At 43.2% G+C, this 26,339-nt stretch overlaps 1 protein-coding gene and 1 long non-coding RNA gene across 2 annotated transcripts in view; one reads left to right on the forward strand and one right to left on the reverse strand.

The window, feature by feature from the left end:
* roraa (RAR-related orphan receptor A, paralog a) overlaps positions 1 to 26,339 on the reverse strand; it is a 218,188-nt gene that overhangs the window by 158,823 nt on the left and 33,026 nt on the right. The gene's annotated exons all lie outside the window — the stretch shown is intronic.
* On the forward strand, positions 18,287 to 23,807 carry LOC127597445 (uncharacterized). The gene is made up of 3 exons (XR_007961656.1): positions 18,287 to 18,740; positions 19,005 to 19,074; positions 23,103 to 23,807. It is a non-coding gene; the product is annotated as an uncharacterized LOC127597445 (long non-coding RNA).

Raw genomic sequence — 26,339 nt, forward strand, 5'->3', positions numbered from 1 at the left:
CGATTCAGGGTGTTCCCCGCCTACTGCCCGAAGACAGCTGGGATAGGCTTCAGCACCCCCCGCGACCCTAGTGAGGATCAAGCGGCTCGGAAGATGAATGAATGAATGAATGAATGAATTATTATTATGATTGCTATTAATTTGGACAAAAAATGAATTGGAATACAGATAAAAGGTGAATAAATTTTTCAAAAAAATTTCAACTACCTGGTCCACACGGAGGAGGTTTTAGTCAAAGAGTTTCTAGATGTAGTCAAGTTGCATTTAGGAAGAAACATGAAGTGGAAACTTTATTTGTTTTAGTGGGCCACAACAAAATGATGCATCGGACCAACTCTGGTCCCTTGAGCTTGACACCTGTGGGTTGGAAGGTGGAGAGAGCAAGATAACTCCATTAAGAATTTCTACTCGGGGTTGAGCTGAGTCAAACACTTTTTGATATTCGAGGCGTGATGCTAAGTAAATCTGTTTCTCTCACTGCATGTTTGTTTGTGCGTCACTATGTGCCAGCCAATGCCACTGCGTACACAGTATATCTGTTTCAGTGCCAGCAGTCAGCGTTGGGCCACTTTCTTCTGCACGCCCACTGTGGCCTGTGGGCCTGTGATTTTTTGTCAATGCCGTGCTGGCTACATTTGCAAGAGAAACAAACACAGACATGGTAGATTCCGCCTGTTTTTCACTCTATTTTCAGGACACGGCGAGCGAATGCCATAACCGAAGGCGGCACTTAGACGCTACGAGTTTAGAAACGAATGAGACGCCAAATTAGAAAAGGGGCTGCCCGTACTGAACCAGCCAAGGAAGTACATCGCATAGACCGGCTGAAAATCATTTTCAACTTGCTAATTCATAGACCTTTTTTTAAGTACATCAAGCCGGCACTGGGTTTGGCACTCCTTTCCCTCCAAATTTGCTCCAAGTTGCCTGATGATCTCTAACGACATAGCGGTTGAGAACGACTGATCTGAAAGATTGTGTTCGAGTGACTTACTGTCAACGTTTAAGAAAACAGCCAGCTGGAAGTAAGGAAATGGAACTCCTCCTTTGAAGGACCACTAAAAGATGACATGATCTTAAATAGTCCTCACAAGACACACTGCGGTCGTAAAAAGGTGTTTAAACTTTGCTCAGCAAGCGTGCAAAACTGTGCCGCCACCAGCATCTGTGGTTGTCTTACTCTGTAATTTAAATGTCACAACAGACATCAATACTCAGACCAGGCAATACTTTGTGAATTTAGTGTCCCATTTTGACTCAATGCAAATTGTATGCGCGATGTCTCAGTTGCAACGATCTGTTTAGTTCGCCCTCCCTTTTTTTGTTACCGCAAACCAGCCTAATGGCTCTTTTCAAACGTTTGCTACTGCAAGATATTTTCGGGAAGAGAAATTCTGCTCATACAATATTTTCCCCCTTTTTTTTCGGCAAGAGTTGATGAGATGATGAGGGATGGTTGCTCATAAAAATCCCATTAGATCAGCAGTTTCTAAAATATTTAGACTGGCCCGTCTGGCACCAACAACCATCAAATGTTCCAACATGCATTCTTCCCCATTCTGATGCTGAGTTTGAATTTCACGTTCATCTTGACCATGTCTACATTCCTAAATACCTCAAGTTACAGTATGTGATTAGTGGATTAGATAACATATTACAGTATAAACTTTCAACGAGTGCCTTTTTGTATTGCAAGGTTGTATTGCCAATGGCTCTTCATCAACAATCGCAGTGCTTGTGTGGGTACATTTTTAGGTTTAGTTCCGGAGTGTCAAGATTAAGAGTGATGTTAATTAGTTTTACATGCGTGATTTTGTGTCCTTTAACACTTTTTTAGATGCCTGGAGAAGAGCATTTCTCTCATAGCAGCGATGCCCTGTAAAAAAACAAATTGTGATTATAATCTTTAAGTGAGGTGTGAGCTCGGGTAATACATTACATCTAATGTATTAAGAGTATTGCCATCGCACCTTATGACTACAGCTATCAGTGATGTAACAAAAACAAACAAACAAAAAACGGTTTGAACTGAAAAATAATTTGTTGATTTAAAAGATGTGATCATTCCACTTTGAAATGCATAAAACGTACGCATGGAATCGTCTTTTAGTGGAGAGACATCTAAAAAGGAAAAGGCAGATCTACAGTACTGATAAATTCATTCAAATGTATATAAAATGACAACAAAAAAAGTAATTTGTCCTCACACCCTCTCAAATGGACTCCCGCCGAATCAAATTGTAATCCCCGTAAGGCGAAATGCATTGAATTGTTCCACTTTCAGACGGAATTGTCATTTAATCATTTTGCACTTCATATATCGTATCAAACCGTCTTTTGCGGAGAGATGCACGACCCTAACTATCAATTATTGCGCATGTCGTGTGTTTTCCAGACCAACGGCAAAGCACTATCATGCTTATGTAAGCCTCAAAAAAAGGAATGAATAGGGTAGTCCCGCTCAACTCTTTTGTTTTCCAGTGTAAGGCGTCATCGTTGTCGGTAGCTCGTTGTTTTGTGCCAACACTTTTACGGCGAATCGTTGCGGCTGACAGTAACTGTTAGTCAGTTGTGTTTGTATTCAGTGTAACTTGTCAAGACTTTACATGAGTATCAAAATCAAATTCTCATAGAAAATGACCTTTGTTTTCCGGGGTCAAATTGTCACCACTACAAAAAAGGGAGAGTGATATATGGCTACGCAGCCCATAGAAGGAATTCGGTGAAAGGCATGTGCGTTCATTTAAAAACAGTTGCGCAAGAACTCACTGTTCATTCAACTGCTACTTTGAACCCTGAGTGAGGAGCAAACTTTTTTTTCTAACATGAAATAGCAAGAGAAGGTTCTACTCGTCACCGCGAGGAGAAAAAGATCCCAGAGACAAGGTACGCTCTGGGACTTTTGCAAAGACCTCTGTGCAAGAGTGAGTATGTAGATGCTGTCAGCCGTCCAGAGGTGTCCCTCATGGTCCCACCTCTCTCGTGCCTCAACCAACAAATGAAATAGCAGTCGGTTGGACAGGCGCGCTCATTATACATAAGGATATGTACTTTTGTGCCCCAGAAGAAATACAGAGTTCCTTGCTCCCACTCCGTTCATCCCTCCGTGGTGGAGACCAGTAGAGGACAGTAAAAGCATCTGGATCATGACCTTTCCTCAGGCGCACTGGAGCAAATTAAGAACACACATTTGATGAGAGGAGACTGGAAAGAACCACCAAGCGCTTCAAGAACAGCCCAAATGCATACACACTTTCGAGTCACTGCACAATGCACAGGTTATATTCTCTCTTCTGATAACAAGCTAGAGGACTGCATAACGTCTTTGATTTTGGCATTGAGAATCAGACTTTTTCTCGCTTCTTGAAGGAGATCTACGCGGTTGTTCGGATTTATCTGCGATAGAGTCAAATTGTAGAATAAACGGAGGGAAACTCTGATGAATGACATCGTTTAGCCCACGCTAGGTCACAATGCCACGGCCAGAGTTCCGGCCGGACTCAAAAGGTCAAACACCAACCGCAAGAGACTTCCTCGGCGAACTAATTGTTTCCATTTTGAAACCGATTACAAAACTCTGGGAAACGTTGACAGTAGGATTCAGCGAAAAACCAAACATCCAGGAAAAGAAGCTCAAGCCAATCTCCCAGAACATTTGATGTTCTGCACTCTGGCATGGGCTTGGCATGATGGTCCGACCCGGTCAAGACCGACATAAGTTGCGCATTACGGAGAGGCTAGACTAAATAAAGCATTCTCCTTGAGGTACAAAATGGAAAATGACTCTTGGAAAATCGTTGCTGCGAACCAAGAGACAAAGTGACAAGATTGCCGTGGAAATGTAATTAATTACGAGCCCCCGGGATGGTATTTGGACATACTATAAAGAGTAACAGAGCAAGCCGCTTTCAATTGAACATGTTTTTTGTTGCTGTTGTTGTTGGAAAGAAGCAGGCCATTATGAACGCCTTGTGATGACGCATCTCAAACTTTAAGAGCTACAGTTTGTACCTCATAAGTACAGTTTGTAATTGGGCGAGCAAAATGGGGCCCGAAAACAGACACATGAAATGATCGTGTTGGAGGAAGGTACGGTGACGAAATACATGACGGCGAGACAACATTCTTACCTGATGTAGGACAGGGAGATCGTCATCAAAATAAGAAAAACATCAAAAGAGAAAAAAAAGAGCTCACATATGATTGTGGAAACGGTCTCTCCTTTTGGAGTTCTTTTTATTCATTTTACAATCTCAGATGTTGGATCGCAGAAAAAAAATGCTTTGATCCAAACGTTATTGAGAACATTAATGAAAACAAGAAGTCACAGATGTAGAGCATCCACCGTAGCTTTCTCTTGATTTTACGTGAGTATTAAGGCCCGATTATATTCGAAACCATCGACATCTCTGAAGTGTTATTTAACGAAAACACGTGTCACCGTGTGAGCAATGTAAGGTACCAAGTCAACCCAAATGACTTGACTTGCCATTTGATGCATTTTGAAGCAACAAAAAGAGGTGAAGGTTTGGCCACAAAGACCAAAAACTCACGCCGAGATGCATTTTTCAAGATTCGGCTCCGACCCAACTTCCAGTCCGTAAACCACAGACTGACCTATCGGTGTGGCCCGTATTACATCTGCAATCTGAATCTGCTGTTTTGGTCTTAATCGCCGCAACAACTAATCGAGTTACTCTTCAAATCCACTCAGCGTGCAGTGCCGCAGCTGCCGACGGAGAATTTCATTGAGTCACAGAGTCAGATAATTAAAACTGTCATATTGTCTCTTCTTACTTTCATTTTTTTATTTTTACTGATCGTTTTAATTTGGATCTTAATCTCGATCTGCGAGCCATCTGGTTTGTTTGACCTGCACCCCAACTGACAACAAAATTGAAGTTAATCGGTGGGCAATGCGGGGGAACTCAAAAGCCCGGCTTAGTTTTTTATCACGCAGGAGAGGCATTTGGCCCACGACGCCTGCAGCATGCCACTTTGTGAGACCTTTTTAAAACGCAACACGGGTCGGCGCAATACTCGCCCTCGCTCCCATCACCAGACAGACAGGCGTATATTCGCAGCGGGGCAAGTTAATCAATTGGTGTTAAAATCAACATAGAGCACGACTCCATTCTTTGAAGTCGAGATTACGTAGGAAGGGCAGCTGTAACACTGAAGTACGGTTGTGGCGAATGGAGGACGTCTTATCCTTCCGCCTCAGCTGAATACTGATGCATTTGACTGATTGCCACGTCTGTGGAATCTAATTTGAAAGGTGGACAGTGATGAATGTCTTTCTTCCACTTACTGACCGTCTGATGTATTATGCATCGTCATCTGATCAGAGGGGCTGATGAGACACAGGGAGGCAGGGGGTGTCCATGTCCAACGCACCCTGACATTGCTTATATAAATGACTGCACCTCATCGCCTTTCATTTCCCAGCTCGCAGGTCACGGGAGGAGCCAACGGGGCCACCGTTAATGGGGGACGACTGACTTCAGCTGGGGCTGCCCGCGCGTTTTGATGGCCTGCGCGTTTGACAAAGTCTCTTAACTTAGTGTCTGAAACGTGCCCCCTTGTCAGCCCGGAGTATAATTGTCAGAGACACAAACGTGGGCAGCGCTACCGGCCGCCCGTCTGCCACTGTAATTCTCTGTCTATGCACATCCTGACTCTATGTGAGCAAAGGGACGCCTCATTCAATTGAGACATACAGTGGTAACTCTACTTATGACCGTCTCTTCATATGAAGTCTTCAAGTTACAAAACGCCTCAAGAGGAAAATATTGCCTCTGGTTATTAAATAAATTTCAAGATACGAAAGGTAAAAGTACAGTATGGGCTGCTACCCGCAGCTGCGAGTTTCCCGAACGCAGCATGCTTATAGCTGCTCTGCCATTGGCTATGACTGAGCATCATCCTGGTGTCCCATTGGCTAAGAGGGACACCTACCGTGTTTATGTGTGTAGATTGATAAATAGATAGATCTGTGTCGATGCAGCGTCCTCGTCATTCCCGCCTCAGGCCATGAGGCGTTCTGATAGTTTTACGGAAATGTGAATCACCCAGAAAAAGTGTTCACCAGTTTGGAGATCGCTCTCTATGCTGATGTTTGCCTTGAACATTTTCGAAGGATTGTTCAAAGCCGACAAAAGCAAAGATCCTTGGATCAGTTCTTTACAAAACGCCAGGCAACAGAACATGCACAAAGGAGGGCAAAAAACAATGACCATCATTTTTATTCTTAGTTTTTTTAAATATTATACACAACTCTCATTTTTTGTGCAATAATCTAATTGTAACATGTATGTGTTACATTTTTATGCTTTAGAAAACATTTATGTCAGAATTGGGAGGGGGGGGGGGCTTGGAACTGATTAGGGCATTTACATGGAAAACGCATCTCTACTTACAAAATTTTCTAGTTAAGAAATTCCAGAAAAAATGAATTTCATAAGAAGAGGAACGATACCCTTTTGTTCAGTAAGTCGCAAAACTCCTTGGTTTCAAGCCAGCGGTAATTAAAAACGAATGATCAAATCCGAATTTTCGGAGTGAGGAAGCACGTGTTGCCGGGCGCTAATTGCAGCCAATTCAGGAACGAACTACAACGAGGCATTTTGAGTGGACTGGACACTACGCTTCAGGATCTGTTAATTCGAGGGTCCACCTGTCGTCAATATTGTACAAGACATCACATTGCTATCTGAATAAAATATGATATTAACCTTTTAGAAAAAGCTTTTCGTGGTCGAGCGTACTTTGTTCCGCTCCCTGGGATAAAACAGCACTGGTAATTGTGCCTTTGTTGAGAGGGAGAAATTGGTTCATTCTTTGCTTAAGTGTCCACCAGGAGAATATTCACTGGCACAAGAAGTGCTCCTGAGCGCCCATCATGTACACATTTTAATGTGCTGAAGCAATATTAACTGAGCGGCAAAAAAAAAAAAAGCGGCCTCCCCTCAAGCCCCAGCAAGCCCTAACAGGTTTATGGCCGGCCTAATTGAACCATTTTCACATTGCCTGCTGGTTTTTATCAGCTCAAAATCTATTTGCAGCTTGTAAGGACCAAATCAACAGAAGGTCACTGCTGTTGCTACGGAAGCCCGGACACCAGCCCAAAATTTAATTGTGAGAAAACTCTCCTGAAAACACACACAACAACATCAACAACAACAAAACGATGCATGAGCATTTCTGATAAAAGGGAAACGAAGCACTGCGGCCATCACTGATTAAAGAGGCGGCTGAGGCGCATCCGATTCATCATCTACTGTTTTTAACGCAGTTTTCCCATTTTCATGCATTATCTGAATTTTGAATTTCAACCATGGCACTCATTTGTGTAAGCCACATTATGCGGCAAACAGCAATGTTTACCAACCAGAGAGCAAGGGAGCCATCTTTAATTCATTAGAAAAACACACTTTGTAGAAAGACCTTTGGTGAGGGGTGGGGTGGTGGGTGGGATGGGGGGGGGGGGTTCTTTGCATTGCTCTGGCTGCTTTAATGCACACTCAGTATGCAAGGGAGGCCAGTGTTAAAGTCGTGGATAATAGGTGAGAAAGTCTGGGGTGAAATTCAGTCCTCTGCCAATGAGCCATTAATTACCGCTGAAGGAGGTGAACGACATGTTTGAGAGCAGAAGATTCTTCATTAGTCATCGCGGAGGCGCACGCTGACATGCTTCTTTCGGGAGTTTACCTTGTTTGTTCTTTTTTTTTTTTTAATAAATTGCCCTGTGCTCTCATTGCAGATGTCTTACATTCTGTCCTGGGTTACTTCAAAAGCCTGATCTTAATTTCACCCTTATTGTCCAATAAGTCCTCGCCTCCGCTGTTCGCAGCCGAGGACTTCATTCCATTTCGTTTCGGCCAATCCAAGACATTAAAAATATAAATTCCACACAAATGATCTTCACAATTTAACCCTTTCAACGGTTACTGCAGTGGGCCTCCCGCGACCCTGTTCAGGATAAGCCGTGTTGAAAATGGATGGATGGATTTCAACACACAAGCACTTTTGAGGATGTTGACAGTGCCATGAGTGTCTCTTTCTGATCAGCCAATTCTTCCACCGTACTGCTTTGATTGAAAATAATGTATCGGGCGCTCCCATGACGGCGCACACCGTCTTGTCATTCCATTTAGACAACGAGAGTAGATTTCACTGCGAGTAATCTAATTAGCATCGTATGAAAGAAGCAAATCAAAGTCTGCAGCCCGCGCAGTTTTGTTTGAGAGTTCTTTCATCTTTGGGGGGGATTGTTGTTAAAGAGCGTTCATGTCACCCATCTCCGTGGGAAGTAAATGAGACAATATTAAGTGGATGACTGACGTATTGTAGTTTAAGTGGATTATTGTAGATATATTTAGGTTTTTGAAGATGTACTGTAATGTATTATTTCGGGCGAGGTTCTACTGTTATCACCAAACGGAGAACATTTTGTTTTGGTCAAACAGAAAGACGAGGCATAATGGCTCACAACAAATGTATGGAATATGAGAATAGGAGATTGTGTATATTTTATACCATTTGAATCTAAAACTCATGCCCCGTGCAAACAAATTCCCTCCAGTTGTACTCAATGATGGGGCTATTTAAAAAAAAAATTGCTTCCTGTCGCCATGTGCTGCCAAAGAGAGCGAACGGGGAGCATAAGAAAACAACAGCAACGTCGTCATTTAAAAAAGGAGTCTATTTTAAGTCAGGGACAGCTTCTCTGCGTTACTGAATTAATCAAATCCAAAGGACATCATCTTCAAACTCGACATCCCCCTAAAGGCAGGCATCTCATTGCGTATGCGGCGGAGGAAGCTTCACAACATCCTAAAAATACAGCGCTCCTGGAAGAGAGGTGCTCTACCAGCCTGAATAGAACTGGCGGTGGGCCCGTGGGGAGCGACATTGTGATGAGATGCAAAATAACAAAAAAAAAAAAACTCTGCTCTCATAACCAGCATTAGTTCTTGTTAGGGATCCTACCCTTCCACGCTGGTGCAAACTCTTCGTTTTGACGAAGCAAGGGAGGACACGTTAACTTGGTTTATTTTCATTTTGGTTTTCTTCTGAGCTCTCATTTTAACCACCAGTTAACCATGAGCCACAATGTTTGGTTCTTGTTCATCATCTGCTGGTCCCCCCACCCCCCTTTTTTTTTTGCCTTTTACCCACTGCCTCTTTGAACTAATCATTTGGCTTCGGGCTATTGCTCTCCTGTGATCATATAATATGAGTGCAATAAAAAGGCCTAATGCCGCGCTTGGACAGTAAATCATTTTGTTTTGCCGTTTCATCATCAATGTTCAAGTGGTGGCGTGCGAAGGAAAATGTGACGCACCGACGAGGTGCTTAAAAGCTTCACAGCTTTGTCGGTGTCCGAAATTTTGCTGATGAACCACATCAAATAATACAACAATGTTTTGTTTGCTTTGAACAAGTTGTGAAAGTGCAGTGACTGTTTTCAATCATTTTACAAGCAAGGCAATATATGTTATAGTTCCCAATATAGACCAAATCTGGACTCATCCATTCCTCTTCCTAAAAGTCCCTCCCCAGTCTTTTTCCTTCCGTACGGACAGACGTAGTTATTTTGGGAACACGGTTCTTGTGAAATGAAATGGCGTATAGAAAGTCATCAAATTCAGGAGGTCCGCTATGCGCCATGAATGAGTCGCTCCTGCCGTGGGGAGCCGGTGACATGACTGTGATCGGACCAGACACAGGGACTCCAGATCAAAGCAATCTCGAGTGTTTTGGCCCCCAGCGCCTTGTGGAGAGGGCCCACATCGCATGAATAAAGTCGCGCAGCATGTAGACAACACCCTCTCGACCGTTTAACTTGCACACGTGCCTGCTTGACGTACGGAAGAGACTTCATTTTGAACCTGCCTTTGACAATAACACAATCAAGTGAAGAATCGAATGCAATATTTAGATTTCCAGGCCTTTTTTTTTTTTTTTTTTTTTTTTTTAATGGGAAACACAGAAGAGATAGCAAATCTTGACTCGGACACCCTTGCCAAATGATACAAGCCAAGCCTGTGACAGATGCTTACTTAAACAGAATTTTAATGAGCAGAGAGAATCGCTCTGTGAATGTTCTTAACTCCTGTGTTCACGGCAGTGTTGTATTGATCGGAATAATGAAACGCTGGTAAGGGGAGGCACAATGGGAGTCTGAGGGGATGGAGCACAACTTGCCAGAGTTGAGCTTATGCTAATCGTTTTGGAACTGGGGAAACAACTTTTCTGACTAAATCAGCAGGGCCCCTGCTGGTTGCAGCCAAGTGGTGCACTCCACTCACATCAAATAGACATGGTTTGCCCATCCGGCACGTACCGAATAACTGTGTCATATCTGGGATTAAAAACATGCATGAATTCATGAATTGACTGGCAGAGGAAATACAGGACTCTGCTTTCTGACATGTATTCACGGCAAAGAGTTACCTCGACTGCAGATCTATCTAACAAGTGAAAGAGGAGGGTGCCGAGGACAGATCCCTGGCAGCTTGATGATATTTCTGTATTATCTTGTGAAACATTAAAAGAGAAGAGTTGGTGTTATTTTGTGGACAAAATGGACTTGCACAAAGTTTTTGCAACAAAGCTAATCATTGTGGCACACATGATTTGATGTACTGTATTTTGTATGTTGACCCCCCCCCCCCCCACTCTACACACACACACACACAGAATAACTAAATAAAATCGAGACAAAACAGATTAGGACAACCTTGATTCAATCAAGTTTAGAAAAAACAAACAAAATATGAACAAAATATTTTCTGCAACTCCAACTAAAATGTGAAAGTGTCAGAAAACAAAAAGTATTTATTCAACAATACCTTTTATTCTTGTGGTATGGAATATTCTCCAGAGGTCAGTCACTACCAATAAAATAAAAGCTTCAAGCCCTCAGAAAAAGTAGTAAAGCGCCTTGGGGACAGGATGGAAACTGTGCCAGTTTCCTTTGCCGCTTTTCCTCTAATTTGCTCATACCATATTTTTTCCTTTTTTTTTTTTTCTTCACAGAAATATTACCATTTTCTAACTGCACCCAAATTGCACTGTGTTCCAGAACAGAGGCGATGCAATAGCTGCTCTTCTACTTTGGTGGCCTTATTTTACAGGCATCAACCAGACATGTGTTCCTACTTTCAAAGTGGTTTTATTGATGCAAAATTTTGTCACATCTCCCGGGCCTGAAATGAAACGTTAAAAGTGCCCATTGTTTTGTTTTTTACCATCTGTCGGCTGTGACTTTAGACCCAAGGTGATGATGAGGTTAACTCCCCGCGTCGGCTGCGCTGCGGCGTGCGAAATGGATTGTGAAGTTGATTTGAAAAAAATAATAATAAAAGTGTTTTGGGTGCTGACGAATGCCTGGACAACGACAGAATGAGAAGAAAAATAAGCGTGCATTTGTGGACATGTAAACAGTTTCGCCTGCACTCTTGCAGTTGTTGTGCACACACATGCAGGTTCACTGGCCACCGAAATCCCCCCCCCCCCCCACACACACACACACACATTGGATTGTCTATGGGGAGGTCTGGCTGGTATAAGGTAGTATTTGGTGCCCTCTATGCAATCTTCCAGGTCACACCCACGCCTGGGCGTGCACACTGAGCTGCAAAAGGAGCACATTGTGATTTTTCAAGACTCTCGTTTCATACTTTCCAGCGGGAACGGTTCAAAAGTGACATTTTCTGTTCTCGTCGTCTTAGAAATTAAAGCCTCCATTTAATTGCTCTCATACGCTTAATCCAAATTAAGCGCTGACACCAAATAAAATATTCCATTTCGCTCGGATTGGCGGAGTTTCCGACAATGTGCTCACGATCCCAAAGCGCTCTTGAATGAGGAACTTCAAACCTCGGAAAAGACACAATTTTATGAGGAAGGGGGAAAAAAAATGCTGGTAGGAGAGAATCCTCCATATTTGCCATGGTGTGAATGCTGAATATGACAGCCTGAAAGTGTTTTCGTGGCTTAGACAAAGTACATTTCAAATGGAAAAAGTTGCCTAATGGAACCAGAGACTCGATTGTGTAACAGTGAAATTCCTTTCTCTCAAAGCAACGGAGCAGAATTGAGAGCGTGAAAGGCCGACAAGGGTCTATGTGTTGTAATTCATGCGGCTCTTTATGCCGGCTGATTTATCTCAGCGGTGGCTGGATTCAAGTCCTCCTTCATAACCGGAGATGAGGAGGGAATTAGAGCCGTGTTCATTAAATATCAAACATTCTATTTATGCTTAGTCTGACTGCTGCGATCCTTTTGGAGTTGGAAAAATAATTTTGAAAATCCAGTGGCAGACACACACACTGCTTGGAATAGTTGAAAATTCATGGCAAAGACCAGGTGATGCGAGAATCACTGACCGTTGTAGCCAATCAGAAGCCTCCACTTTTTTTTTCTTTTTTTTTTTATTCAGGGCCGTCGCAAAATGTAAAGACGGGCCGATCCCCCCATATAAGTTAATACATAATTATTCAGGCAAACACACGGCAATCAACATAACTCTGGCTGGGAACGGGTAAGATGGCCTTAACATTTTTTTATACAAAAATCCAATTTCCGGTTTTAATAGATTTGGTTTCCACTTTGCTTCATGGAAAGAAAAAGAGACAAGTGTGATTCAACTCAAAGTTTGCAATTGTTTCCCTTCTGGGATTGGCTTCACTTGTTTTGAGAACAAACAGGCTTTGAACCTTTTTTTTGTTGGCAGCAATTTTGTTGGTTTTTTTTCCCCCCATGCATTAGCATTCACTATCAACCTTCACATAAACGAATTTATTTCTTCAAAGATAATAGTATGTTAGTGCTTCTTGGAAATTATTGTATGTTAAAAGAAGAAGAAAAAGATCCATGATTAAGACAACAGGTTTTGACATCAAACATACACATACAGTGCAACGAGGAAAAACACCCCACCACCTTTTTAAGCCGCCATTAGGAATTCACCAAAGGTATTTGCCACCCGCCAAAAGGAAGTCGATACGATGAGGGAATGCTGATTTTGGGTGCCAGTCTGAGCTCTAATTTAAATATATTGTATACATGTGGTGCCTGATTTTAAGTTGCCAGACCAGCCAACCGATGAAAAGTAGCACAAATGAAAGTCTGAAAAAAATACAATTAGATAGATAGATAGATAGATAGATAGATAGATAGATAGATAGATAGATAGATAGATAGATAGATAGATAGATAGATAGATAGATAGATAGATAGATAGATAGATAGATAGATAGATAGATAGATAGATAGATAGATAGATAGATAGATAGATAGATAGATAGATAGATAGATAGATAGATAGATAGATAGATAGATAGATAGATAGATAGATAGATAGATAGATAGATAGATAGATAGATAGATAGATAGATTTGTTGTCAAAACATGGCTTCAATAATGACTTTTTATTGTTTTAGCCAGTTTGTTTACTGGGCACTGCTGAAGTGCCCTTTATCAAATGCCACCACCCCAGCAACTGCTGACATGAAAATCATTATCCAAAAATGAAAGAACGGTAAGTCAAATAACATTTTTGCACACATTTTCAATTCATAATAAGTAAGTCATTCAGAGAGCCTGGTGTATTTAAAAAAAAAAAAAAAAGACCAACCTGGGCTCTAAACTATTACAAGTTCCGCTGTCAATGCTGTGTTCACTCCGAAACAAAATAAAGCGGGGAGGGGGTCTTTTCCTACTCACATAGGACGTGCAGTGTCACATAGGGAGTGTTACCACATCTCAAAAAGGGGTCTGCACACAAAACACTGAGCTCCCCTTTTCCCTCTCCTCTATTCTCCGCACTTCACACTTGATTCTCAAAGGCTGCTACCGATTCATGTGATGCATTGGCGAAGTGGAGCACAATGCCCAAACCACCCTAAAACTCACAAACACATGTCGACAGCGCACATGAGTCTCCAAATTGCCTTTCAAAATGACCTGATTATAAAATATCTCATCCTTGCAACGGGTCACAAAACAGAACTTTGTTTTTCTTTTAGTTTTTTGAGCGAGTCCCACTATGTCACATGAGCAGCTGCCTCAGGCGCTTATTGATAGCAACAGCGGGGCAAACGAGGTTGAGGCCAAACTTGATGTCATCTGTGAGCGCAGCACAGTGAACCACAGTCACTGAACAACCGTGTGAATACTTGAACCTGTCTGGAGCACAGCTGAATAGAATAACAGTATAAAGATGACTGACTCTCAATATAAAAAAAAAAAAAAAACTCACTACGTATTGGATACACCGGGTATGTTAACGCAGGTCAACCGGAAGCTGAACTCAAATCTTATGAGCCAGGAAACTGAGCGTCTTGCTCCTTTATTACGGTAGTCTTGACAGCTTTCAGTGAACAACTGTGACATCAGCTCGATGAAAATGTTGAGCGAGACTCGGATAAACAAATTTCAAACATGCATTAGCGTCTTGTAACCAAAAAAATACAACAGAAATTGTCCAGTGCCAAACAACAGACATAACTGCAGCTCTAAGTGTGACAATGATAAACAAAGCATTTTCGTGATCCTTTCGCATGCTAATTAGCGTGTTAGCAGTAACAATATTGTTACGTACACAGTGCTCCAAGCTAGCAAATGCTCCAAACTAGCAAGCTTCAGGGACAACACTTGTCCGACGAAACACGACGTCTTGTACCCACAATGCATTGCGACGACTAACTACTTTTTCAGAATAAAATACGGGGAAACAAAGTCTGGCCAGATTGAGATTATTTTAAACGCAATTATCTTTTGCATGGAATAAAATGGACTATTCCGTTCAAATAATTAAATGTTATGAAAACCTTTTTTCTTTTAACCTTTATGAAACTCATTTGAAACATTTTCTGTGGGCGGAACAATACCTGAGAACAATCTGCAAGTGTAACAGGTGCAAGAAGTTCCTCGACTTGCTATCGTGTTAGCATTCTTGGCCTTGTCACCTCACACATGATTGGGATCGGTTATCTGTGTGTTTGTATTTTTCGCCATCGAAAATGTTTTTTAGCAATGTTCTCTCTCTCTCCCTCTCTCTCTCTCTCTCTCTCTCTCTCTCTCTTTCATCAGTGAAATTAATGAGTGAATTTTTGGGGGTACATTTTGAAATGGAAAAACATTGTTTTGTGCTTGTTAAGATTTTTTTTGGAGTAATTACAGTAAACACCTTGAATTTTCAAAAAAATGTAGTTGAAATATGGATCCCTGTGTGTGTGTACAGGACGATGACATGCGTTCGATGTCAAACTGAGATGGCCGACCATGTGCACAGAGAAAACAAAACTCAGATGTGTTTTTCATTCTTCCCATCTGTGTGGAGTTGGTGCATTGTGTGCTTACTGATAGGATGGCTTGTGTTAATTGTTTAATTAAAAAAATTAATAAAAAGTTTTCTTATTTATGTGAATAGTTTTGCAAAAACAGCCAATCGTTACCAAAAAAAAGTGTTTAAGCCATCAGAAAAAATGTGTGTCATTTGAGGTTAAATGTTTTGCCTAAATTTGCTGTTTTTTGTTAGTAAATTTTTTTGTTAGTAATCATGTTAGTAAAATAAGAAAGACTGGGGCTTCCTGAAATTCGACAAATGTTTTACCGGGGCAGCGAGAGCAGTGTGCTGTCTCGGAAAGCAAATATAAATCAGGTGAACTTTGTTACGTAACCGAGCGCGAGCGCTTTCCAGTGACTCCCGGTAGCCGAGACTTTGGAGCACAAAGCTTACGCACGGGTTCATAGCTCTTATTTAGGCGGGTCTGCTTAGTAAAGAACGAGCAGCCGAGAGCCATCTGCTGCGGAGGGCGAAAGCCTTAACGTCGCTTTTACAAGTAGGTAAACTGTCAGACAGGATTAATGCACTACCTTAAACCCGAGTTAATAATAAATGGAATGTTTATTCGTTCGGGGGGGGGGGCAGATAACAGCAACGGTGAGCCCCTCCTCTTACTGCCAAAAAGATCAATTCTGGTTGAGTGTATGAGCCGCCTGCTTCGTGGTCTGCAGTTCCCAAATCATGATGAGAAAAACAAGAGTTTTATAGTCACCAATGGAAAAAGGTCAGACTGCTCGCTGCAGATGAACAAACTGTACGATACGGCTCGGTAGCGGCGCATGTCATCACGTATGAAATAGCTTAAGATGTCTTGAAAAGGTTGATGACAATAGGTGGGAAAGGAAAGGACGTGTTCAAGTCCTTCAGTGAGACTTTGCATGCTTCAATACAGGTAAGGAAAGTGCCATGCCGCTTATTGCACTTGGATGGTGATAGGTCGCACACTTTGATCACCCACACAGCACCCATCGGTGCAAAATCCCCAACTGAGGGCCATCAAGCGAGCGCCGAAGGCAACCTTTCAACTGGGGACGTTACATCCCTTTGCTTAGCTGCTGATGCATGCAAGAAAATGTGGGAAAGAAGAAGTCAAGGAAGCATCATCTTTCCCCCTCCACTCTTTGCTTTCCTCCTGGAGGGGCCGCATTAGCCCACGGTGGGGATTTAACTAATGAGCCTCGTATCTCTCCACCGCCGCCATCCCAAGACGGCTTTTCTCCTACAATTGGTTCCAAAGGGTTTCAATAAGGCTTGCGTAGCTGGACTGGCCGACCGATCATAAAATAGATGGACGAGATGCAGTGGAGGGGGCGATATGTATTTTATTTGCGTTTGCACATGGCGTGCAAATGTATACTTCCATGTGGGAGTCAATTTGATCTGGGAAGTTTTGAACATGATCAACAATTTGGGGTACCTGTGGCCAAGAAAACCGGACCAAAAAAAAAAAAAAAGGGAAATTGTTTTCGTATCCCGCTGAGCGTAGAAGGTTTGCGAGTGCTTGCAAACGTAGCGAATGGTGATTTTTCATCAGGCTTCATTCAGGGTCACATATAGTCGGAAAATATTGAACTTTTTAAAAATTCTCGGCGATAAGAAAAAGTGTTTGCGCAGATTGGTTTACTTTTACCCAATGTTGGGTTCATTGTTTTGACCCAGCAAATTGGGCTGAAGATTGAATTTGGACAAGCACTGCACCCAACTGCCCCCAAGAGACAGAGGCATGCACAGCGCAGTATTGATTTTTATTTTTGTTTTTTTTTTAACTGTGATTAACTATTAACTCTATGTAACTGTGATGTGACTGATCATATTTATTACCGCATTTTCCGCACTATAAGGTGCACCTAAAAGCATTCCATTTTCTCAAAAGCCGACAGCGCGCCTTATAATCCGATGCGCCTTACATATGGATCAATATTCTGATTTCTCCGGATGTGAAAACTCTATATAAACGCAGCATTGTATTGTATTGTATTTCCTTTGGCTTAGCGCCACCTAGTGGATGCATAATGAAACTTCAGCCACCATTGTGGCTTCTTTTTTATGCGCCGTACAATGCAATGCGCTCCATGTGTGAAAACAGTATCAAAATAGGCCATTCTTTGAAGGCGCGCCCTATATTCCGAAGCACCTTATAGTGCGAAAAATACGGTAACTGTAATTTCAATGTATAAGTTCCTCCATGCATTAGACCATCCTCACTGATCATGTTAACACTGACTGTTTTGTTGTTTTTTTTTCACTTTAAAAGCCATATTAGTGAACTTCTTGTATGAGTGTTCAAATGTAACAGCCAATAATCATTTTACGGTGAAGCCAGTTTGACCCTGGAAACGGATTTATTGTATTTCCATAATTTCTGGAGGAAATATTGTGTCCAAATCCATACAAATCAGAAGTTGGCCACGGTCTAGGAATGGGACTGTTTAACCCGACGTTCCACATTATTATCATCAAGTGGAGACCCAATAAGACTTCTGTTCTGTCTGGACCCTTCAATATAATATGCCTTCCAAAATATAAAAACATCAGTGGTCTGATTCATATATTTTATTTTTTTAAAGCAGAAAGAGTGAGCTCATGTCTTTTGACACAAATCCTCAGGAAAAGCAGTTCACATTATTGTCGTCTTAAAGCGCGCGTTGCGATATCTCCATGGCAAATTCTGTCAAGATCGTCCACGTTTTCTCACGTGTCCATTGCACACACACATCACTTCTGTATGTGTGCATGCGAGAATTCTCTCGACTGTTCCACGAACATGAACAGCTGACAAAGAGTTTATCACGGAGGATTAACTGCTGCTTTTCAAGGTGTTCTCCCCCCCACACACACACATCACAACTCCATTTTTTTTGGGCAGCCCACCAAAGAGGAGGGGCGTAGCAGGTGGCAAATCTCTTTCAAAATCCCGCTCGCGATGGTTCGAGCCCGACATGACAACTTGTCAAGCGGCAAGCCAGGTAAGCATTTACGCCGCCAGCGTGGCAGATGAAAACTGACGCCCAGCGTAGCTGGCGAACGCTACCTGATGGCGTCAGACGGGGAAACAAACTTTATGTAACGTAGCGGACGTTACATAAAGTTTCGTTTCAATCGTCAGCATATTCGTCATCTCTGAGTAACCGCGCTGACCTTATTCCGCACTGAACTGTAGCACCGGGTGTGTCCCTGTGTTTAAATAATGCCTTTTCAATAGCTGCTCCTTTTGTATTCATGGCAACCAATAATAAACAAAGCTCGCCTGACTCATCAGTCACCATCTTGAAGCCTGAATACGTCAACCGTCATGGCGACGAGCAGAACGGGTTTGGAAGGAGGTGTTGAGTGATCCAGAAGAGAGCGTCAGGAGTAAAACCGGATTTATTTTGCAGAACGAGTAAGTGCAGTTATTAGGCGCGCAGGGGACGCTCATTTGCAACGGCGGGAAAATCACGCTCAGCTGTTAATTCTCAAAGGGTTTGGGGGCGATATAAATCATTAAGACAGAAAGTCCTCAGAGAGTCTGCGGTGGCCATGCACCTTTTGGGCCAAAACGCCTTTGATTTCATTTGTTCCACACATAGTCATTTGTGCGGCGCATAACAAGCCGCTTGATGTCAAATTTAACCCCTTGTTGAGATCATTTGCATTCGTCTTCCAGCTCATTTGCACTCTGGGTCTGCGAAACGCTCGTTGAGGGATTGCAAGCCGGGGGCGATAAATGAGATCAGGTGATTTATGGCATCGCCTCTTATATGTCATTTATGAAGCAGAAACGTATGAGCAAACAGGGTGGACTGAGCTCATTTCGATGCTTTAGGTGAGCCGCGCGTCTGAAGCGTTGATGAGCGGCATGGAAGGAAGGATGCGCATTGTGATGGAGCTATTGTTCTTCCGCTAATCCCAACTCTGCTTCTCAACCAAACCGGCGCTGCCGGTTTAAATGCAGCAAAGCGTTTAATTCTCTACTTTGGGCGGCCATTGTTTTTGCTCCACTCATAAATAAAACAGGCTCAAGAAATAGCAATTGAATATGAAGCATGTCTGTAGAAATGCATTGTGACTTGCAAACAGAGAGTGCCCAACCCCCCCCCGCCCCCCCCACACACTTCCCGCAGCTCGCTTCGGACTGGCTCGTGGCGTCTGCCAGGAGATGTGCAGTGGCAGCGATACGAGCGTGGTGCTGAAGAGCACATCAAAGACGAGGGGTGGGGGGGCACGGGGGTGGGGGATGGCCTGTGAGAGGTCCGCTTTACCTTTGAACATAGAATAGGATTGGAGACTGTGCCAGCTCTCTGCAGGCAAGGCTCAGGCTGATCACAGGCTGCCCGGCACGGCAACTGCGGCAGCAGCGGGCACAGACACTGGCGCTAGAGTCGCTTTCAAAGCAGCCCTCTACCCGTTCGCTGATAGCCGACACATAGACCGAGCACGAGCGTCACTACCGAGGGGGTCCGCAAGACAAACACTCGGAGCTCAGGCGGAGTCAAGTGCGGAACAAAGTCAGTGATCCGACAGCCTCTCGCATTGTTCCTCCTGAACGCTGCATTTCCTGCTATGCTAATTTAGCATAAGGAGAACGTATGTCATCATATCTGAGCATCCACGGTGGGGATGAGCCATTTTGGAAGAAAGGAAAAAAAAACAATCTAATTGCGATGTGTATTGCGATTGTGATTTATTGTGATATGCAACATCTTTTACGTCTGCCCCGGCTGACAGGAAGTGGTTAGCAACAGCATTCAGGCTGCTTCCCAGACTTGATCCTAGCGAGTGATGCATTTCAAATTGTCACATTCTGGTAGGTTACTTCGTTCTGCTGTTCTGTTTTGGAAGGTTTTCCTTGTGTTGCAGAGCCCAGGTGTGTGCGGCAGTGGGCAGAGTCTCCTGCTTTCCCCGTTATTAGATATCGTCATGGCTTGTGGTCAGTGACGGTCCACATTTTTTTGTTTAGTCCTCGCCAGTAGTACTGCTCATCTTCCGTTCGTTAGTAATCATGACGGTGATTTTCTGTTCTCTTTTGGTACCTCTGCCTTGTGTAGGTTTAGAGTTGTTTGTGTTTGGCTTTCCTACTCTTCTCTTGTGGCTGCCGGCCCACCTCCCCGGTGAGCTCCTTGTTTTCGTTTCTACTTCAACTTTGTCATGTCAATTTTTGTTATGAGTCGGGATTTCACGATCGCTTGCTCTTTTTGTTTCATAAAACCTGAAACCGAGTTTCACTTGTTTGGGTCTGCTTTGGGGCCAATGACACCCGTATGCTCCGACCATAGCAAAAATTTCATTTCATTTTGTGAAATATGAAAATATGAATGATATGATTTCTGATAATTGCTCTGTTGTGAAGAGTTTGGAATGGGCCGCAGCTGAAGCCTGGAAGATAAAAACAGGTTGGAGGTGTGTGTGTATGGGGTGGGGGGGGGGGGGGGTGGATATAGGGGCAGAGGTACTAATGCTCCGCTACTGCCACTGGACTGTAAAACACAGATGGGACCCCGTTGTTGGCACTTGCTGAGCAGAGAGAAAATCCCCCTAACCAAAATTAATTTGATCACCAGGTCTCACATGTAATCTTCATTATTCTTTTTTCATGACAACAACTTAGATGAATTAGTTGCCTTGTGAGCCCCGAGTGAGACGCCACTGGCGTTGAAATATTAGTTGACTGTAGAGTAGATGTTGCGGAGCCTCCTCCCTTTCCTTAAAATCTGAATGGGTGCCACCTCTAAGGTTGAACTTAACCCATTCGGAGCAGTATTCAGTTATTGGTTTACCGGTACGTTTGTAAAAATGTATCACACAGGAAACAAAATAAAATACTGGAAATAGATTTCCTTTCACAGGTTCAAGCTGCCAACATTCTGAATTGTCCTAAACGCGACATGTACAATGACCGTACCTACAGATGCTTTTTGGCGCTCTCTGACATCTTGCAGGATTCTTAATTTTCTGTCACGATGTTTAGTCCCTTTACTTGTATCATTTCTGTGCCACATTGATATTTTAATCGTAATTTTTTTTGGCAAATTATCTCGAAAAACATGCGTGGGAAACGAGGCATTTTTAGGCTCAAAGCATTATCAGGTTTCGCAGAAGAAAGCCATGAGTTGGCAGTTTGCTTGGTTTGCGTGTAATCTCTGCCCCCATATCAACGTAACAAATTTCATGTGGACAAAAAAAAAGGTGTGTGTGTGGGGGGGGGGGGGGCTGGGAGGGAGGCACTGTACTGGTAGAGGCGCGCCAATTAAATAGATAATTATGTAAATGTAACCTTAATTCGTCAGCGAGTGGGCAGTAGACGCAGCCGGCACTTTCTACAGGGCAAAGGCCACCTCCGCACTCACAGGAGGGACTCGAGTTAGGCTATATTTGTTTTCATTTACACGCACGCACGCGCCTCTGTCACGTTTAATTATCGGAAACATGAACTTGTCATGCTTAAATCCAAGGCCACAAGGAAAAGGATAAAGCTTTGCTGACGAAGCGTCTCTGTTTTTGTTTCTACTGTTGTGAAGTGTCCAAAAAAAAACCTAAGCAAAACACATAGCCTTTTAGTATTCCTTTTTGGGCATCCTCTATTCGGGTACCAACTGCAAGTGTGTGGTACCAAAAAAGTGGAGCATGGCAAGCTAGTGAATTGTTGACGCTTCCATGTGACAAATGGCAACAGACTATTAACCAAGAGGAACCCCACCTTTATATCACTACGCCATGTTACAACTAAGAACAATAAATCCCGACACCACCATCGCATTCTTGCTATCTAAGAGATTTCAGCACTTGTACACCTTGTTGTCATTATTCGCAAATGAGCGACACAACACAAAGAAACATGAGCCGTTTCTAAATTTTGCATTCTTGTCCATTCTGACGTCCTCGTGTAACGTCATTAGTCATCGCCCAAGTCCCGTTCCAATTGAAAGTACGAATTAACCAAGAATGCTAGCTAGCTTAAAACAAGAACGCACCTCTTGGATACGTGTGAAGGCTAAGCTAGGGAACTATCCCAAGATGCATTTTGTGCCTCTATCAAGGAAATACATCATAGTCGGCGGGGGGGGGGGGGGGGCATTTTGTTGGACTAATTTAGTATTTTGATTCCTCAATGCGACTCCTTCCTTGTGAAAAAATACTTTTTGAGACTTCTGCACTTCCGCCATGCCTGCTCCCTTCCCTGTGCTCGTGTCCTGCATTTTTACCATCACAAAAACCCTCAACCTGATGACAAGCTCTCTCACTCTTACACCTGTTGAGACACCGCACCCAATTTGTTAAAAGTGAATTAATACACAATTCGGCACCAGCTATTGGGGATCGTACTAAAACAGGCCGTTCAATTGTATGATTTTTGCCAGTACCGGTTTGTCCAATGGAGCAAATAAGAAAGGGTGAGAAAACAAAGCAAAAGTGTGATGGCGACAGGTGCCAGTGCAAGTTTATTAAGAAAGAACCCTCATTAGTATTGGACATACTGCCTTATTTCTAAAGATTTCTAAAGACGCCTGCCAGATTGTGGTTTTGGAAGTGTAAGGAGCCATTCAAGTTGCACACCACAACAAAATGCTAATGGAAAACACAAAGCGGTGTGGTGACAGGATTTCGATAAAGGGATTGTTAACAGTCAGGCTCTGTGAGAGAGAGCCAGAGGGAGGCGGGTGTGTGTGTGTGGGGCGGGGGGAGTGAGAGAGAGGAAAAGAGCACCAAAAAAAAGAAAAAAAAGGATGCCGTAGCGCTCTAATCCTCATTGCCTATCTGTACACAGGGGAAGAGACGAAGGCGGACCCCAGGAGGTTTGATATCTGCATGCGCTTGACCACCTCTCGGCCGCTTTGATGAGAAGCAGCGGCTGGTTGGCAAGGTGAAGCGGCGTCTCCACTCAGGCAGGCCTCACAGCACTCGGCAGGAAACATTTATAAAGTTGCCAGCATGGAGGCCCGGAGACAGGGGTCAGTCAGCCTCTGATCTATGCATGCCACCCCCTTTCCTGAAATGGACCCCAGCTGCTCCTTAACTAAGGTGACACATCAAAACCCACGGCACTAACCATGTGCCCCCCCCAATCCGCCCCCTCCTCCTGGGAGCTTGCGGGAAAGTCCGACAAAGGGAAAGTGGTATTCCAGAGTCAGTGTTGAGATTTTTCTGCACATGTGTCAGGTTGTGCTGGACACGGCTGGACATGTTTGGATTGGAGAGCGGTCAGTCCCGTCCGCACCATCGCGACAGAGGCCTCGGCTCAGTCTGACAGCGGAAACCAACACCAGGTTGTTTTCCGACTTCAGCTCATGGTTACTGTTAGAATAACACAAATGTTTAAACACTGACAGTAACTTGGAAATACCGCCGTTCATTACAGGAGTTATAACAAAACCATTTTTTCCTCTCACACCAGTTTATTCAGTCAATGTTCCTTTTTTCCCCCCACAGATGCCTCTGTCAGGATTTAACCTGGTGATTGATTGTAAAACAGTTTCTGGGATTCATGAGTCATGTGTGTCTGTCATGGAATAATAGATGTGCTCTTTTTTTTCCCCGCTCCATTATTACAATCATCCTTTTAGAGAGCAAAGCTGAAGCCATCAAGTAAGTATGGAAGCCAAACAAGAAACGAGAATGATTAAAATTGTATTTGCGTTCATCTGTGGCCATTTCAGTTTCCAGGGCTGAAATACTTTTGGACAAATGTCAATCGTGAAAATGAAAATAATGTGATGTAACGGCTTGAAGTCGAAATGAAATCATTGTGAGTTTCCTATATGGGCATGGCAGGCCAGTAACATTCTTGATGCCTCGACTTTCAAAAATTCTCCTTCCAAATGTTTTCTGTCAAATTCATCCATTCCGGTGGCGTAGAAAGGCAAACTCATCGAGGCTTTGCATTGACTAAATACCGGAACCAATTGTGCTAAAGCTCAGGCTCACGCAATCAGCGCGGGTACACAAAGTCGAGCCCGCGAACGAAGAAAACAAAAGTCTGTTACCTTGCGAAAAGTGCGCCGCGCGACAATCACAGCGCCACAGACCGAAAGTTGGGCTGCATTAATTTGCGCGGCTTGTATCCACAGGCAATCTGCAGCAAGACACCAATTACACAGAGTTTTAAAGTGTCTAATTGAGGCCCTTCAATCTGAATATGTTATTGCCAGCTCCTGATTCAAGGATGAAGACAACACGCTGCACTGCAAGCCTGCTGCTTACTCTCCAAGGGATATGTGATGTTAAGAGGATGGATGCTCAGCCTTTTGGTTCAGCGTCCTTCGAGTGAACCAGTGTGCCTCGGGGTGATAATCCTTATTTTGTTGCATTGGCTTATTACAATGCCAGCAGTATTTTTTATTTTTGCATTTAACCACAGGGCCCTTGCCTTGTGATGTGAGAGCGAGACCCACCAGAGGGGGTGTCGAGTAGGCAGCGTATCACAGGGTGGCCTCTAACATAAAAGCTGCCCCCACCCAAAAAAAAAAAAAAAAAACAGCGTATCACAAGGTGGCCTCTAACATAAAATCTGCCCCCACCTCCCCCCAAAAAAAACTGTTAGCAAAAACCAAGCGTGATGTTGAAATTATGGAAAATTATGTCTGGACGAGTCATACTAAAAAAAAAAAAAAAAAGGCTCAACTATGACAAAGACAGGCCAAAATGAAGAGCCCTTGTGAAGTCTGACTTGAAGATATCCTCAACATATATCCTGTTGCGTTGCTTTCACGGCATCATAAAGTCAACACTTTGTCCACAGACTGAAGAACGGGTCGCAATGAAAAGCCCCCCCCCACCCCAAAAAAAACAGCCACCAGACTCTCATTAGGAAGCCCGTGTTGAAGGACATAAATAATGCAGCGCACTTACAACAGTGGCCAGCGTCTGTGCAGCCACCAGCATGTTTGATCTCGTCAAGTTTAGCTCACATTTCTGCAGTTTTTTTTTTTTTTGAGGCGTTTAACTAAGCAAGTTCCTGCAAATGCACACGGGGATGTCGCGGGGGCAGTCGCCGGCATTTGATGGGGATAAATATGGGATCGTTTGAAGAGCAACCCAAAAGACTAACGCTGCTGTAATACTTGAACTGGGAAGATCGGCTAATGAGAAGCTACCCCCCCCCCCCCACTGCACCCCCGTCCATCTTTGACATCATCAACATTTTGCCAAATTTATACCAAGCTCCCCATGGAAAAACATCCTGAAAACTCTCACTTCATTTCCCTGTACTAAAAACTTCATCTCATTACTAAAAAGAGTCCAGACCATCTGCAGAGACTTTTCAAGCTCTGCCAAGGGTGAGAATTTCAAAGAAATATAGAATAAACCCCAACTAAGTGTATTTTAACATTTAAAATGAACTGTGGAATGTGAGATACACAAGTGTGACGTGTAGACTGGATAATAAAAGATTATAAGGGAGTGTGTGTAAGGGTCATGGAGAAATGAATCCATTTTGATTCGAGCCACTACAATTCCACTCACAAACCTGGCAAAGCCACTTAACTGCCTCTGACTTAAAAACAACATCATATGGAAGCGGGTGGGAGTCGGGGTGGGGTGGGGGGTTAAGAGAATTATTGAAAGTTCATTTAAAGTTCAGGAGTTATTGAAATGGGTGCCCTCGATACACATGTGACAAACACATTTTTGTTTTTCACTCAATGTCTAAACTTCATTCCGTTCATTCGAGCTAATTAGTCAAAAGAAACGGTCTGCACTTGTAAATTGAAATTCCTGTAATATATGCACGCCGGTATGATCCATGTCATTTCAGAATTATTCAGAATTTCTATAGGGTTGCTTTTCACAGTTGTTTACAGTCTGGCCTTGGGGGAGGAGAGTTTAACGAAACCCAACCATGGCATAAAAGACAAAAATATCTATCGTGTCTGTCCCATGTTTGCTGCATTTGTTTTGCCGCTGGACAGTGGTTCTAATGTTGTTGGGAAATATTCACTTCCAAACAATAATGCGGTCATTCATCCATTTTCTGATCCGCTCATCCTCACGAGGGTTGCGGGTG

This window comes from Hippocampus zosterae, chromosome 3 (assembly GCF_025434085.1).
Source record: "Hippocampus zosterae strain Florida chromosome 3, ASM2543408v3, whole genome shotgun sequence".
In the NCBI taxonomy this organism is placed as follows: domain Eukaryota; kingdom Metazoa; phylum Chordata; class Actinopteri; order Syngnathiformes; family Syngnathidae; genus Hippocampus; species Hippocampus zosterae.